The sequence below is a fragment of the Pinus tabuliformis genome, chromosome 2_2 (assembly GCF_031772625.1).
Source record: "Pinus tabuliformis cultivar Carrire ecotype Pingquan chromosome 2_2, CPIR1, whole genome shotgun sequence".
Taxonomy (NCBI): domain Eukaryota; kingdom Viridiplantae; phylum Streptophyta; class Pinopsida; order Pinales; family Pinaceae; genus Pinus; species Pinus tabuliformis.
Window position 1 is genome coordinate 1,210,647,672 of NC_142300.1, and position 17,235 is coordinate 1,210,664,906.

Genomic DNA, 17,235 nt, shown 5'->3' on the forward strand with positions numbered 1-17,235 from the left:
AATATTTAACTTAGAAATTAACAACAAACCCTAAAGAACTATGGTTTCTATCATAATAATACCAAAACCCTAAACATAAAAAAGAATAGGATTTCTAGACTACATCATCAACCCTAAGTAGACTAGGATTTCATAATTGACATACCCTTAGCAAAAAAATGCTAGGGTTTTACAGTAAACCCTAAGGTTAGGGTTTCACAAGAATGATCAAAATGGTAATACAACGAGAGTAGATTTAATCTAATTATTAATCACTCCTTTAAGATTAAAAACCCTAGGCATAACGATGCTAGTAATGTAAAGCAAATTTCAAAAGAGAATGAACATATCTTTTATATGAAGAGAACCTTGCAATACAAATTGTAGATTAAGACAACCTTGAATTTTTCTTTAACAAACCTTGTAGGACATCAAATATTGATAGTCTTCAACAAAACTTCTTCCATGCTTCAAGTTTATCCTTTGAAGTCTCCTTAATAATATTGAGCATTTAGTAAGCTTTCCTAACCAAGGAAAATATAAATAAAAGGTTATTAGCATATAACATAAACAAGTCTTGATATGAAAGGGAAACCAAAAATAAGGAGGAGACAAAGAACAAGATACTTGTATTTTGGTAAAATGGTGAGGGCTCCCTCTTAATCCACTCTCGAGGGATACCTCTAACTTATCAAAATGATTCAAAAATGTTCTAACTAGACATGTTAGACATACAAACTTTAGAAATCAAAATATAAAGGAAAATCATGCAAAGCTTAAGATAGAAGGATATGCAAGGGATATTATTCCCTAAGAGTCTTTGGCAAATAGATCTTTTATTTAAGATTCTCTGGTCTTGTCTCTCTTAGGTGGAATGTCATCAACAATATTCACATGTTCTCTCTCTCTCTTCTTATTCCTTGGATCTTCAAAACAATGACTTTTGTAGTGACCCATCTTGTGACATTTGTAACATTCAATCTTGGATAAGTCAACTTGCTTCTTTGGTTCTTTGAACGTATTGAAGGTTCCTTTCTTCTTGTGATGAGCAAAACAGGCATTAGAGGTGTTTTCTTCTTTATCTTACTTCTTATTGTTTACTAATGATACTTGAGCTTCTTATTGACTGCATTCATTCCACATTTGTTCAAATGTTGGAGTATCCTTCCAACTATTAAGTCTTGATGCAAAAAGCACTCCAAGATTTTGGTAATCCTAGAAGAGCAGTAATTACGAGCTCATTTTTTGGGACAAATTCATCTATTGCTTGAAGTTCATCTATGATTCTAGATATCCTTATAAAGTAAGATGATATTGTATCGTCTTTTGTCATTTTAATGGTCCTTAATTTATCCTTGAGTCTTGCTATTTGACTAATGTTCTTGATGGTGAATAGCTTGGTGAGAGCCTCATATATTTCTTTATTGTAATTTATGTTGGATATGTATGGAATTAGGTTATACTTAACTCTATCCACTATTAGTTTCATAGCCAATATTTATATTTCTCTGAACTTTGCTTTATCTTCTTCACTTGATTCATTTGTAGACTTATTGATTTTTCCTTGAACAACATTCAAAACCTTGTTCTTTTCGAGAATGAGATCTATCCTCTTTTTCCAAGTCCTATAGCTAGAGGCTCCTTCTAGTTTGTTTTCTCCCTTCATTGAGTTTGACATAATTCATGTAGATAGTAGACTTGTCTCCGTATATGATCCTATTTAATGACCTTTCCTTGAGCTCCTTTTCCTCAATAGATCTTCAACCTGCCTTTTTCTTCCTTCTTCACCTTTGCTCTGATACCATGTTAGAAAATTGGAAAGGCAAAAATATTTTCTCTAGTTGATAAGTACTTGTGATATATTAGATTTCTTATTATCTTTCTTATTGTCTTTCTTTATCTTAGTTCATCAAGCAAATAACAAAACCAAAACACAAGGATCAAATACACTAGATGTAGGAACTCAGTCTGGGCTAAAACAATTATATAGGGGAAAACCCAGTCAATAACTCTTCCTTCATTAATTCAAATTGAGACAGAACAAGACCCCAGACTAATTGACCTTCCTCGTCCACCAATTCAACCTTCCAAAATGATTCAGAAACCTTCATTAGTCTCTTCTTATCCAACAACTTCGACCCAACAATAATTCATAAATTCGACTTCCCAGCTACAGAATTTCGACCCTCAACAACTAAAATTTGATCCAGTAGCAGAACTTTGACCTAGCAGCAAAACTACAGTTTCAGACACTCCAACAGCTTAGTATATTCACACGTCTGAGGGAGAGAGAATTTCAACTTCTAGTGCTTGAGAGAGTCCTCCTTCCTCTTCATTAGCCTTCTTTCTTTTCTTCCTTGAAATTCACAAATTTTTTTGGCCCCAGAAGATACAAATTGAACTTGGTGAGTGAGTGCTCCAAATGAGGTCAAGGTTCTACCTTTATATAATAGTTTTTGCCCCTCAATTTAGGTTGACTTATCCAGTTTGAGGTCGACATGGTGGAGGAGGCCTAGAATACCTAATTTACATGAAAATCATTTTTTTCTTAACAAATAAATCACAAGAAGGGTTCTTTACATTATGACATGAACAAGGACACTTGACATAAAACCTAGAAGTCTTCAATGGAGACATGGACTTAAAAATAATTGACCCAAGCATGAAGCCAGTTATCACAATAAACATCTCACATTTTTAATTTTTAATTTTTTTTTTGGAAAATGCTGACAGTTGTAGTGTCAGCATTTAAAATTGTAATAAACGAGGAAAATTTATTGATAGAAAGGTGGTCAATAAATTTTGGAAATCTGATAATGGTCTTGTATAGAAATCACTAACAATGGGGGTAGCACCAATTTTTGTTTGGGCTGATAGGGCAATCGTCAAAGCCAAAATGAAATTTCAAATTTAAAAATGGTGACTATGTTGACCACGTTAGCATCAGCAATGTTGTTAGAACGTGTCTCCATTATTTTCGAAAGGGTAAAGTACAGGGTTAAATCATGTTTTATCCGCCGTAATTAGTAAAAGTTCATGCAATGTGTTTTTTCATATGATGTGAATATTATTCATAATCATAACCAAAAAAATGATTTGATCTCCTACTTACCTTGTGTTACCTCAACCATATGTTAAACCACATCACCTGTTTACCTCGACCATTATGTCGAGCCACCTCATTCTGTTATGTAGGCAGTTAGTTGGTGATTAATTTGGGTTTTTCACACTTGAAATTGAGGGATATTTTCATTGTAGGATTTCAGGATCAAATCCCGGGGATTACATACGTCGGAATGGGAAAAGGGGCTAAGCTAGACCGAACTAAGCCCACCAAGTCAGACTTTCTGGACATCTACCCGGAAATTCTCTGTTTGTTTCAGTAGGCATGGCGGAGCAAATTTTTCTACCAGTGTTCTGACTACGACGACTTGGTGGCTCAGTCTTTCGTGCAAGGGTTCAATGGGAACCATGTAGAGGTGGGAGGTATGTTGTTTGAAGTCACATATCACACCACCGCTAAGGCCACGACCTTGTCGATGGACGTGAAAGGGTTTTTCATAGCCACACTTTAGGAGGAATCAATGTTCCCTTCTTCTTCAAAGAAGAACACGGAGGGTAGTTTTGGAGGTCAGGAGTCCGAAAGGAATGGCAGCAAGACCAATGGTATATTCCCTTACGCCTCTGTCAGCAATACTTTACCTGTAAAGGTCAGTATAATAGAGTTAATTTGTATCATTTATATTTCCTAGCTCATCTAACCGAACAAATTAGAATTAATCCGTGCTTTTACCTGTTAGAGAGCTTGAGACATATGGTTGCTAGATACAGAGCCTGAAATAATCCTCCATCTAATTTCATATACCATAAGGCATTAATTAAATTGTTGATAGAGAACCAGTTAACCAAATTAGGGAGAACATGGAATCATTTCCTTTTCTGGGGAGGTTTTCAACCTCAACCCATCAGGTGGAAAAGAGGCAGACCATAGACTGCCAGAAGGTGAAGAAAACAAGAGGTCAGGCTCCTATTAAAAACCCTACCAGTCATGAAACACTTGGGATCCTATCTACCTCATTTGGTCCAAATATTCCTCAAGTTTATCAAAGGAAGAGTGCCCAACTTCACAAAGCATAGCTTGCATCCCTGGATAACCTAGCAATTGGTATTGACTCTTCCCATACTTCGGCCATACCCTCAGAAGCTTCCCCTGCAGACACAGTTGAAACAGAAAATCCTCAAGATAAAGAATCAAAGGACTTGAAGGGCAAGAAACTAGAGGCAGAAAACAAAGAAGAGGGGCCTTCACCTAGTGTATTCAAGTAGGGCAACAGACATACCAAACCAACTAACCAACTGAGATATAAGATTAAACTTAAAAGCAACCCAGAGTTGGCCAAAGAGGTAATCAATGTTGATAATATGCCCCTAAAGGACCTAGTCATTAACAAAAAGAAGAAGCCTACAGACTCTAGGAAGTGTCGAAACAAAGAAACTATGAAAATAAGACCCATCGAGACTAGGCAGAGTAAGAATCAAAGGTTGGATAAGGTAGATGTATTGTTGGAAGTTGCTAGTACCCTCATTTAGTATGCTAGGGTATTTAGATTCAAGTTTTGCCTACCTATCCAATGAAAACACAATTTTCATCTTATAATTGACAGTCGACTTGATAGTTTTATACACATCATAATAGTCGGGAGAGTTGGAAATATCATTGTCAGCATTTTTGATAAGCTTGATAGGGGCATTGTCAACTATTTTGAAACTAAAAACTATGCATATCGATTGATAAGAAAATGATGCACGAAAAAGGGCCGACATTCTGCCTGTCAACAATTTTGGGGCAAGAAAGAAACAATAACATCTACGTTGTTAGCAATATCTAAACAGATGGAAAGGATGACCTCCTAGTTATCAGCGAAAACTATGGACAGAAAACCAAAAACACTGACATCTACATTATCAGTGTTTGTTCTAGCAGAACTGAAGAAAAGTGAGAAAAACAAAGCAGCAGTTTTGATGAAGTGTTGCAGAGGGACTTGTTTTGCTAGCATAGATGCTAAGCTACAGTTTAGGGACCTATTATACTTTCAAGGGAGGTGGTTTACCACATATTTATTTTTGCCTAAATACAAGCATATTTTCCTATAGTTATTCTAGGAAAGACATAATACTTTTAAGTTATCTTTTGCATACATGAACTTGAAAGATATTTAAAGTATCTCAGTTTTTGTAATTATGTGATGACTATTATTTTGAAAATTGTTATGTAAGCACTATATAAACAATTTATCAGTTTATCTCTGTTATATAATTTTTTTTTCAATATCTGAGAATATTAGTTTATGAGTTTGGATTTCTTTGATGCTTCTCTCTTGAAATTACCAGTCATTAATATTTGTTATCCTAATCATCTATAAACTTTGTTTTCCTTCAACCCTCTTGTTGGAGAGGTAAATCCCCTCTACGGATAGAGGCGATCCCTACTAGCCCAGCAAGGGTCTAGCAACAATCAAACAATGCTGCTATGCATGTTCCTAATTACAATTAAACAAGAGGTAAAGAGCACCTACTTGGATTCCAGCGCTGTTGTTTGACGAAGAGATGTTGTCTTCGCTCCTTCGCTTTGGCTGGTCACAATCCTCCGCGATCCCCGCGAATAGATACCTGCACACACGAAGAGGGAACAAACACAAGCATAAAATCTGATAAAAGCAACTATACATCAGTAAGAAAAGATGTAATTCACATTTAACCATTGCAGGTACAAATGAGAATGGAACAATAATAGCAGTCATCTATTATTAATCAAACAGAGAAGAGTACAACCAAATGTTCTGACGTCGGTAACCTTCTCAGGAGGGGCCAGTCAGCAAGCGTCTCAAGCATTCACCTTTGGAAATGATTCTCCCAAGACAAGAAATTCTCTCTCACACAAGCAACACAAAGCAACCTTCCCTAAGCTATCAATCACTTCCACACCTAGCACACCAAAATACCTATAGTAGCAGCAATCTAAGCATTATAAGCTCTATACAATCCAAGCTATTCCAAACTAGCTGCTCATGGTAATGGTGGAAGTTTATATAGGAGAAGGAGCCTCAAGGGTGGAAGGATGAGCTTATCCTTGAGGGAAATGGTTACAAAGGGTCAAACAGACATGCCATAGAAGGGAGTCGATACTCACAAAGCCAACAACCACACCTGGAGTTATCTGGAAGGCTGGCTGTTGGAACAAATTCGCCCAAACAGGATCAGCGCGGATTATAAGGCGACTGACGCGCTGACGTCGCGCCTCAATAACCGAGAAAGTCATGTCAGCGCGACCCAATACAAAAGAGAGGTGCGCTGGCTCATAAAATGCGACCAGCGCGGAAAAGTGATGTGCTTCCGCACTGGCAGCGCACTGAATACACTACGAGCTGCCAGTCAGCGCGGGTATTTTAGAAACAGACGCGCTGATGAGGAAAACTTTGGAAAAGTGGGTTTTGGGCCAGTTCAGAAGGCATGAACTTGATTATTGTGAATTCTTGACACAGTAGGGTGACTGACAGGGAGACAGTGACAAATTACTGTGTAACACCTCTTTCTTCCAAATCTCCCAAATAGTCAAAGGACTTGTGAATTACATGCTTTGTACAACCTACTCATTGGAGTTGTGATCTCATTTGTTTAATAGCTGGAATCCATGCCCAATGGTTTTGAAGATCACCCAACCAATTTATCCCTAGACCTAAATATGGCCACCTGAACTCAATTGCACAAAACCTTCTACTATAGTGACTATAGGGTAGTTGTCTTTTACAGAGATATCCCTCTCCAAGTTGAAGGGCCAATTTTTATCCTAAAAGAGGTTATGAGGTTAGCTTAAGGTTTTCCCTGCTGCCAGGGTTTTCCCTAAGCGATAACAAAACCCATTCTCTAATAAGTCAATTTCTTTAATAATATTTTCTTTCTTTCTTTCTTTCTTTTGATAAATAGATTACATCATCACATAAATACAATTATGAACACTGACACTAGTTACATTCTTCAACAGAGGAAAGGGGATCCTCATCACCCTAGCTAGGTTCTAGAGCATCATTCGCATGTGAACTAGAAAGGAATTGGCCGCCACCATCCTGCTTTCAAAATTTTCTTTAATTTCCTCCTGGTCCCTAAGATGTCTGGTTAACATCTTCTTGACAACTCAAAGTGCATTGTTAGTGTTGTGTCGCTCCTTGGCCTCCATGGCTGCCACAAGTTTATGGATATGAACTAGTATTTCCTCATCGAAATCCTCCTCCTCCTAAGTATTCCAAGGAGGAGAGGTTGACGACCTCATCCCCTACCACCCCATTTGGCATAGACTCTCTCTCACACCATAATAATCTAAGTGATGAAATGCCAACTGATTTGTGGGAGTCGATTGTAGCTCTTAGCAGTGCTAGACCACCAGAAAATGAACCCTATATACACTTGGAATCTGCCAGGAGGAATGTCTGTGGTCATTAAGCTTGAATCCATGCAGTGCACTAGGGGTAAATGAATCGTCCACGTTGAAATCTCATGGCCTGAGTGCAATAAATGTGGCATGAGGTGAGATCAGGGAATGGTCACCACCCTGCCATTCCCTTCATTTTTTCATGCAACATGAGCATGGTATAGGTGCGTTACCTCAAGACCCCCACATGCACTCGCATTTGAGAGGCTTATATCTTGTGTTCCCATGTCTTGATAGTGGTGAGCCCAAACTTCTATCTTGAGAGTGGCCAAGGTCATGTCCTCGCAGGGGACTCTTTCTTCCACCCCTTTATTGACCAAGAAAATTGTAAGGGATTTAGCTTTGCACCGAACATGGGGGAAGATTATAGCCTCTTGTTGTTTAAGGATAAGAGCCAATTGTTGCATGCTCTAGTCTAATTCCCAACTAGCGGTTCATTTGGAGGGCAGCGAGCCATTGTAGATTTTTGAGCGGCTTGGAGTATGACCTAGGAGTCACCCTCAATGATGATTGAGTGGAGAGAGTAACTTCTGGTAATGAGGAGGCCCTAAATCAAGGCCTCAAGCTTGTCTGATTTTTTATTGTCATGTCCAATGTTGCCCCTATATAGGGAGATGATGTCTCCTTTGTGATTTATGATAGCTCCTCCAATTCTAACCTCCCTCGGGTTCCCTTTATAGGCTCCATCAAAATTCAGCTTATAATGCTTCTCCAAAGGTGGTGACCAGGTGTCGGCCTTGGAGAGTTGGTCTAAGGAAGAGTAGAGCTCCCTTGTGGTTGGAGAGGCTTCAATGGCGACCAAGCTAGGATGGGTTTTTCACGGGGGTGGAGGGGGGTTGAAGGTCTTTATCCTGCCATTTAGATAAGAGTGTGGTCTCCTCTAAGTGCTTGTAAAGAAGTTGCTAGATGTTTTCCTAGGATTTGTATTTGTCATTGAAGATTCTTTGGTTTTGTTCCTTCCATATTTCCCACAAAATAAAGTTGGGGGCTATATTCCAAATTCGATTGAGGATCAAGTTTTGGAAGGGGGATTAAGCCTAGGATTTAAGAATTTGAACAATGTTTCCTTCAATCATGTTTATGAAATGGAAGCCTTGAGAAAATATACTCTCTAGACTATTGGAAAACTCGCAAGTATCTAGAAGGTGATCCATTGATTCTTATTTACTATTACACGGGCAACACCATGATGATTCATGGATGCCCCTTTGGTGCAGATTCTCCCAGGTGAGGATGTGACATTTTGCAAGGAGCCAAGTAAATGTTGATACTTTTGGCCAGAGGTTTTGAGCCTTGAGCTCTTTCTAGAATGGGTTTGGGGTTGTTGGTGGTGTTGGTGTCACAGGATGATATGCCTCTTTGGTTGAGAAGGTACCCACACTTTTGTAGCCTCGACAAAAGATATTAGGGCCATTCATCTTCCTTAAAGTCCTTTTACTTAGTTCTTGTTCTAAAGCAAGCCTATTTGCTTTTGAGTTTTCTTCTCCATAGAGTGTTGGAAGCTTCCATTTTCATATGCATGGATTTTCATATTCCTTACAATACTAGTGGACATGAATGATACTGAATATTTGTGCATAGACTTGATTTTGGGGGAGTTGAAAGATGCTACTCAAGCTAGGTAGTTGATTCAAAGAGTCATCTTATAGTCTTGTTGATCTCCCATCTCCAACTCCCCAAAAAATATGCATTCAAACTAAGGATTGGTTTCATCTTTCCAAGTTCCATATGAGGGATCCTTGTGCCTACGAGGACAGGTGAATAAGATTTCACTTGCCAGTCTTTAGGGCATATTTTTTGTGCCAAAGTTGAGCCGATGGATCCATCGTGTGTTTGATATAGAGACTCCAAATTTTTGCACCCAACACTTCGTTGGTTGTTTCTAGATCGTGAAGACCCAATCCCTTAGTTGCTTTTCCTAGGCATAAAGTGTCCCACTTGACTAAAGGCCACTGTGGTGGTTGGATATGGGGAACTCTCGAAAATTTGGAGACTCTTGATGGTTTTGAAGACCCATTTAGGGGTTGCTAGAACCGAGAAGAGGTAAGTGGGAATTGATTGCAGGATAGATTTTAGGAGAATGAGGTGGTTGGCTATGTTCAAGAAGCGGTAGGTCTAGTTCTCAAGTTTAATTATGATTTTGTCCAAGAGCTCTCTCCATGAAGAATGCTTGATGGCAGAATCAGTTAGGAGGGCTCCCAAGTACTTGGAGGGAGGGAAGTAGGGGTGAAGCCAAGGATTTAGAAAATGTTCCTTTGAGTGATGGGGGGGTATGGAAGAAATAAATTTTGGACTTTTCCAAATAGATTGAGGTTCTGGAGGCCTTAGAGAAAAGGTAAAGGATTGCTTTGACATATTTGGCTTTTTTTTACAGATGGGTGGTTTAGAAAGAATGTTTCATTTGTAAATTGTTGATGGAAGGGTGATGTTATCATGAAGAGCGAGACCTTGATGATTGCCTTCTTGAATAGCAGCCTTAATGGATCTTCCCAGACCTTATGCAATGAGGATGAAGAGAAAGGGGGAGAGGGGGTCGCCTTGCTAGATTCCATGAAAGGGTTTGAAAGCGTCAGAGGGAGATGCATTGACAAGAATAGAGAAAAAAATTGGTAAACACGGGAATTACCCACTGATTCCAATGGAGGCAGAATCCAAAGGCTAAGAGGATGTTTTCTATGTAGTTTTAGTTGAGTTTATCAAAGGCTTTGGAGAGATATAACTTGATGAGCCTGTTGGGTCACTTCAGTGGTTTGAGGGAATGGATTTCTTCATGGGCTAGGATGATACCATCAGGGATCTATCTTCCTTCAACATACCCAATTTTCTCAGGGGAAATAAGGTGTGTGAGGGTGGCCATATGATGATTAACAATCACTTTGAAAATAAGTATGTATATGGCATTGCAAAGATATTTGAGGTGGAACTTACCTAGTGAAGTCGTGTTTTCCTCCTTGGGCACCAGGGAGAGAAATATGGAGTTGAAGGCTGGGAGGATGCATCTATGAGCTATAGAGTCTTCAATAATTTCAAGGATCCTAGATTGGAGGAAGTGCCAACAGTGCTTGAAGGAGGACATTATGAAGGCATCAGGTCCAGGAGACTCGCCTTTTTCCATTTGATGTATTGCTTCATTGACTTCATCCGCGTTAATGGGTCTGATAAGGGACGAGTTGTGACTTTCAGTGACCAACTTAGGGATATGAGAAATGATTTTGTTGATTTTGTCCCTACATTGTGGTTGGGGATCTGAGAGCATATCCTAGTAGTAACTCACTAGGGAAGCTTCTAAATCCTCTTATTTCTCTATTATTTTCCCAGTATTCGAGCAAAGAGAAGTGATCTGGTTGTGGGAGCAGTGTTGAATGGTTGAGTGATGAAAGAAAGAGGTTTTTTGCTCCCCCTCCCTAAGCCAACTAATCCTAAATTTATGTTGCCAGAGTATTTTCTCTTGCTTGCAACGTTCTTCCAGTTTTCTAGTGAGAGAAGCTTCTTTGTCCCCAGTCCCTTTGTGTGACAATTGGTGATGATTTCTTGTTGGAGATAGGCCATTTCTATTTCCAAATCTTGTTTCTCTTGGAATATGTTACCAAATTCCTCCTCGATCCATTGTTTGAGGGGGATTTTGAACTACTTAATCTTTTGTTGGAAGATGTACATGTTTGAGTCATTTAGGTTCATGACCTGCCAGTGGTCCTGAATTTTTTTGATGAGATTGGGATTGGTGAGCCAACATTGTTCGAATTGGAACAAGCACTTGAGGGGTTTGCCAAAATTTCTACATGAAAGGTAGATGGGCTAATGATCCAAACCCACTAAGGGGAGGATCTTTGCAGAGAGTTCATTGCCACTGATGAGCAGCTGATCTGACACCAAGAAATGATTCAACGTATAGGCGGTTTATGCAGACTTGCCACGTATGGTGTTCTAAGTGAAGAACCAGTTGGTGGTTCTCATGTCTACTAAGTCAACAACTTCGATTAAGTTCCTCATCTCCTCTCATTCAGGCTATAGGTGTTTCTTTCATCCTAGAGATGTAATCACATTGAAGTCTTCGTCGAATATCCATTTGTGGGGATCCACCTACATTTGGAGGGAGTGGAGATGTCTAAGCATATCCTATTTTTTTGAAGAGGTTTGTGGCCAAGACGCATTGGTGAGGAAACTATGCAGGTAAGTGCCTAGTAGGTGAGAAGAAACAGTGAGAGCCGAGGATTCCTGAGACAGGTCTACAAGTTGGACTAGGCTATATCTCAAGTAATGCCTAGGCCTCCTGATGTGCCTTTAGCGCCTACTACAATATTGGAAACCTTTTCGCATAAGATGGACATGATGGATTCAAAAACAAAGATGATGCATTTGGTTTCTTGGATTATAAAATATTGTATGGATATCATGCTGGATATTCCTAAAAAGAACATGTTTTTTAGACAGGTTTTTCAGACCCCTTATGTTCCAGGAAATCACTCTCAAGAGGTAATATTGCTTTGGGAGGAAAATATCTTGAGATTTGATCATACTAACCTAAGTTGACTAGCTTTCTTCTCAAGGTGTCTATGAGTTGGAGGGTTGATTTGTGGCCTCTTTTCTTGAATTATTTGCCACTATTTTCCCATCTTATCTGAAATGGCTTGAACTCCTAGTCGTTGTGATGGCCTGGACTTTTGCAGTGCTATAACTAAGAGAATGATCTACATAGGTAGGATGGAATCCACATCATTGTGCTTGCATGCATATTCCATGGCCATTAGATCCAACCCTTCTATATCTGCGAACTCATCCTTCTTCATCATATGGGTGTCCTTTGGTGGTTATAAATCCATTTTAGTGGCTTCATTTGGGATGGCTTTCGATTTGCCTTGTCTGTGTTTCTCCATGGATTGCTTTCCCAATTCATTCTAGGTTTTATTCTCATTGTGTTCTTGCTATGGTGGAATAGGTTCTTCATTCAGATCGTCAAGGGATTTGAAGTTGTTGATTGCGCCCTATTTTTTGGGGGAAGTAGTGGCAATGGACCTCTTGTTATGGCACTTCCTAAATGTTATCTTGGTGAATCCTTCACCATCTACTATTTTTGAGTCCTTTGGATCCTTGCAGGATTCGTTGAGGGGGGAATCTCATAAGAGATGTCCGTGATGGTGACATTTTCTGCATCTGAACGAAACGTGCTCGTAGTCCAACATTTGGAGCCAAGTTGCTATCCTCTAATTCTAGTGCTATTGCCTTAGGGAGAGAGCCTAAAATATTCATGTAGATGTTGATTCTCGCGTAGGAGGTGTAGAAGTCATTCTTGGTCTATTCTAAGAGGTAGACAAACTGCCCCAACTTGTTTCCTATATCTTGTAGGTTTTTTGGATCCCAATATTCATATGGCAGGGAGTACATATGAATCCAGACAAGGTCCCAAGAGAAGTCTTCCTTATTTGGGTTAAAAAATTCCACCCACTATCAATGTATAAACCTAAAGAATTGAAGAAGTATCAACCTCCATCCATGGCCACTTTTAGATCCTCTTGGCGAGAAAAAATGATTGTGAAGAAACCCTTGGAGCCCAACTTGACTTTTTAGCGGGCCTTGGATTTCCAACATAGCATTATCGAGTGGAAAAGGGCTTTCTCAGTTGGCCATATCCCTATGAATTTGAAAATGAGGGTGTGGTCCCTCATAAATTGAATGTTGTCATTCAACCTGGTAGGGGAGATGTGAAGCCTAGGTATCTCGGAATATTTAGCCAAAAAGGTGCTGCTACTCAATTGAGCAGAGGCTGAAATTGAAACTTGATCGACATTCCCTGTAGGGACAGCCTAGGTGGCGTCAATAGTTTTGATTGGATCCAAACTCAAGGTTGCAATTAGTGAGTGTGAAGCAGATTAGGTGGAGAGATCTCGGGACCATCCCCCTGAGGACACCATGTCTCGGGGTGTGCTCAGGCGAGGTTGGCGATGAGATTAGCAGTGAGGGAGGGAAGATCAGATAGGATAAACAAAGTGCTATACATGGATCAGGGCAGGGGTTGCAGAGCTAACCTCTTGTGGCCTATTTTAACAATTATTATTATTATTTTAAATAAAGTTATAATTTAGTTAATTCTTATGATTTTTTTAATTTTAGCAAATTGGGATGTATGATGAAGTGTTTTGATGCTTATTATGGATTGATGTCTATTTGCATTTACCATTCATGCAATATACATGGTTTCACTACTAAAAATCCATGTCAGTATTTGTGCATGATAATAACATGAAATCTAGTTTGGAAATATTGAAGTAAAAGGTATATTACTCTAAATCTTAAGAAAAAATGATTTAAATATTACGATCTAGAAAGTTATATCTAAAATATTATGATAAGGATATTTTTTTTATAAATTTTAATTTTAAATATTTTTTTAAAGAAAATAGTAAAATAGTAAAAGAACATGTAATTTACGCCATATCACACTCAGATAAAAGTTTTATCTCGTGAAGGTTAATCTTTATTATCTCATTAATGATAATTCTTAAGCAAGTTTGGAGCAGTATAAAGTTATAACATGAATGTGAAAAATACTAATGAAAATTTTATGTTCTCATACATACAATAAATGATATAATATTATATAGAAATTATGGTGTACGCCAAAGGGTCAATGATTTTCACCTTTGGAAGCCACCTTTTCAAGCCACTATGCTTCCCATGAATAACAATACCTCCTACAATCCGACAATCCATCCTTTGAGTGATTCTAATGTTGTAAAGAGTGTCAACCCAATTTCTATATCATTCTCTGTAAATGTTTCTAGTGGTCACATCTAGGTCAAACGTGGAGCTATCAAACTGATGCATGGGAACATTGTAAACATTGTTTTAGCTACCATTCCAAATTTTTGGTTTCCTTCCAATACCCACTCTAGAATCCCCTAGTCCTTGATCACTCCTTCCTTAAGTGGACTACAAAATAAATAGAATTACATTTGGTAGGAGGAAAACATAAACTCTAAGCTTTTGGATTTGATAAAGGTGTTATGGGGACTCAAGCTAAGCCTCTACAACTACATCTAAATGTTGTCCAAAGTAGAGAAACTACACAAGGTGGCAGAGGGCATAAAATAAAACATGTTCTCCATGATTCATCCCATCATATTCACTTTTGACAAATGTATCAAATGTGAATGTCGCACCATATACTAATAGTCCATAAAAACATTACAATGAAATCGATGTGACATATACACATGATATACATATACAGAATGAAGTAGATGAAAATAAGTTGTGCTTTACCTCTATCATGTTCTTACATGGCAAGTTTTAGGTAACCTTCCAAAATCTTGTTGGAAATAATAAAATATCCTTGTCGATATTTGTATCAAGATAAAATCTAATTGGAAATGATGAAGTGATAGGTGTTTTGCTCTAAATCTTTGATATTAGAAAATCTTATATAAAATATTATGATGATGGATATTTTAGGACAAGCTTCAATATTCATTAGAGTAAGAGAGACTTTAAAATGGATCTTTTTAAGGAAAATATAAAATAACAAATGTATATGCAATTCCACAGTAAAGTAATGGTATTTTCTAGTTTAGGTTAATTTACATTGTCTCATTAATGATAATTAATAATTAAGTTAAATTAGTATATTGTTACAAGATGAATGTTAAACGTAATAAAATTTTATATTCTCATGTGCACAATAAATCATATAATATTATATAAAATTATGAAGTAGGCTAAACGACAAACGATTTGCACCTTTGGTAGTCGCCTTTTCAGGCCACTATGCTTCCCATCAACAACAACAACTCTTCAAATCTAACAATCCATATTCTAGAAATTCCAATGTTTTAAAGAGTGTCAACCTAATTTATATATCCTTCTTTGTTATCTGTAGAAAATCTGTGTAAGTTAACCCGATAATGCAATATACTATCAACCTACTTCTACTATCAATTTGCGGAAGATTAAAGATCGAGTTGAACAAGAAGAATCAATGGCACAATACACATGAAAATACTTTGGGGAAAGCCTCAGCTAAAAACCCCAAATTATTGTATTATCATACATGGTGGAAATACATAGGAATTATACCAGGCCTTAGCTCTCACAGCTAGCCAGCGCTCAGTACAAACCTCACAGATGCTCACAGGCAATCTTGGCTTCTCTCCAACCTTCCTCTCTACCCTCCAAGCTCTTATTTCCTTGTGTTGTTCCTTGTCGATGATTTCCTATTACCAAGTGGATGATCTTCTCTCAAAACTGCGCAATCCTCAAGGATTTATCCTTGACTGCATGCATGAGTTTTCTCCATGAGAAAACACATGCAAATAATAGTACATTGTCCTTGAACATTAATCTCAACTGGGTCTTTCTCATAATAGATATGCATGAGTTTCTGATGAGGGAATCTTCAGTTAACTGGAGTAGCACTAGTTGAGTGCATTAATGCATCAACTAACTGTTAACTCACTATTAGTTCCTCAAACAATTTGGAACTAATTTAAATGGACATAAGTCAGTAAACTGAGTTAACTACTAATTACAACTCAAATATAACTCAATCTTATCTCCTTAATTTAAGGGATAACTCTTGCATGACTCAGAAAGACTTCTAACTTGAATTTCTCCAACTAATTAATTTAAAATAAATTAATTAATTATTTCCAAGTAACTGTTAAGACTAAATTCAATTTTAATTCACAATTTAATTCAAGGATAAATTAAATTGGAATATTCTTGTTGCCATATTTCAACACTCCCTCTCAACAAGAAAGGGATTATCTGCCACCTCGATCCTATCTCTATGGAACTCAAATTTACACTTTGACAATGCCTTTGTCAAAATGTCACCATCTTGCTCCTCTATCGAAATATACTGCAGCAACATGATCCTCCTCGCTACACAATCTCTGAGATGATGATACTAGATGTCGATGTGCTTGGACCTATCATAAAATATTGGATTCTCAGAGAGTTTGATACAACTCTGATTATCACAATAGATCACAATTGGATCCATCCTCTGATCAAACAAACCAACTAGGATTTTACGCATCTAGATGGCCTCACATGCTCCTTGACTTGCAGCCATGTATTTTGCCTCTACCGAGTTGAGTGTAACCGACCTCTGTTTCCTGTTGTACCAAGAAATTGTCATTGACCCAAGGTTGAAAATCCCTCCTGATGTGCTCTTCCGATCTAATGGACTCAATGCCCAATCTGCATCAGTGAAGCCTTGTAGCTTCACTCCCTCTATCCATCTGTACCATAATCCATACTGAGATGTGCCTATGAGGTATCTCAATACATGCTTTGCCGCCTTCCAAAACATATTGGTAGGCTGAACCATCGCTTGACTCAGTTGGTTCACCGCATAGCACAAATATGGTTGTGTGTTCACTAAGTACATCAGTGAACCCACAAGCTACCTGTACACAGTAGCCTCTACCACTTCTCTTGAAGTAGCAACCTCCTTCCTCCAGTTACCTACTAGAGGAGTCTGCATGGGCTTGCACTTCTCCATGTGGAATCTCCTGAGTATCTCGTTGGCATACTTGCCCTGAGACACAAACAACTCCCCATCCTTCTACCACACTTCCATGCCAAGGAAGTAATGCATGAGACCCATGTCTTTCATCTCGAATTCTCTTGCAAGGTCCTCCTTTCAAGACACGATCAACTAATCATCACCAGTCAATATGAGAACATCAACATAAAGTACGATGATCAACAACTTACCTTTCACCACAATGTGGTACAGGTTCGCATTAGCTTCACTCTTTGTGAAGCCC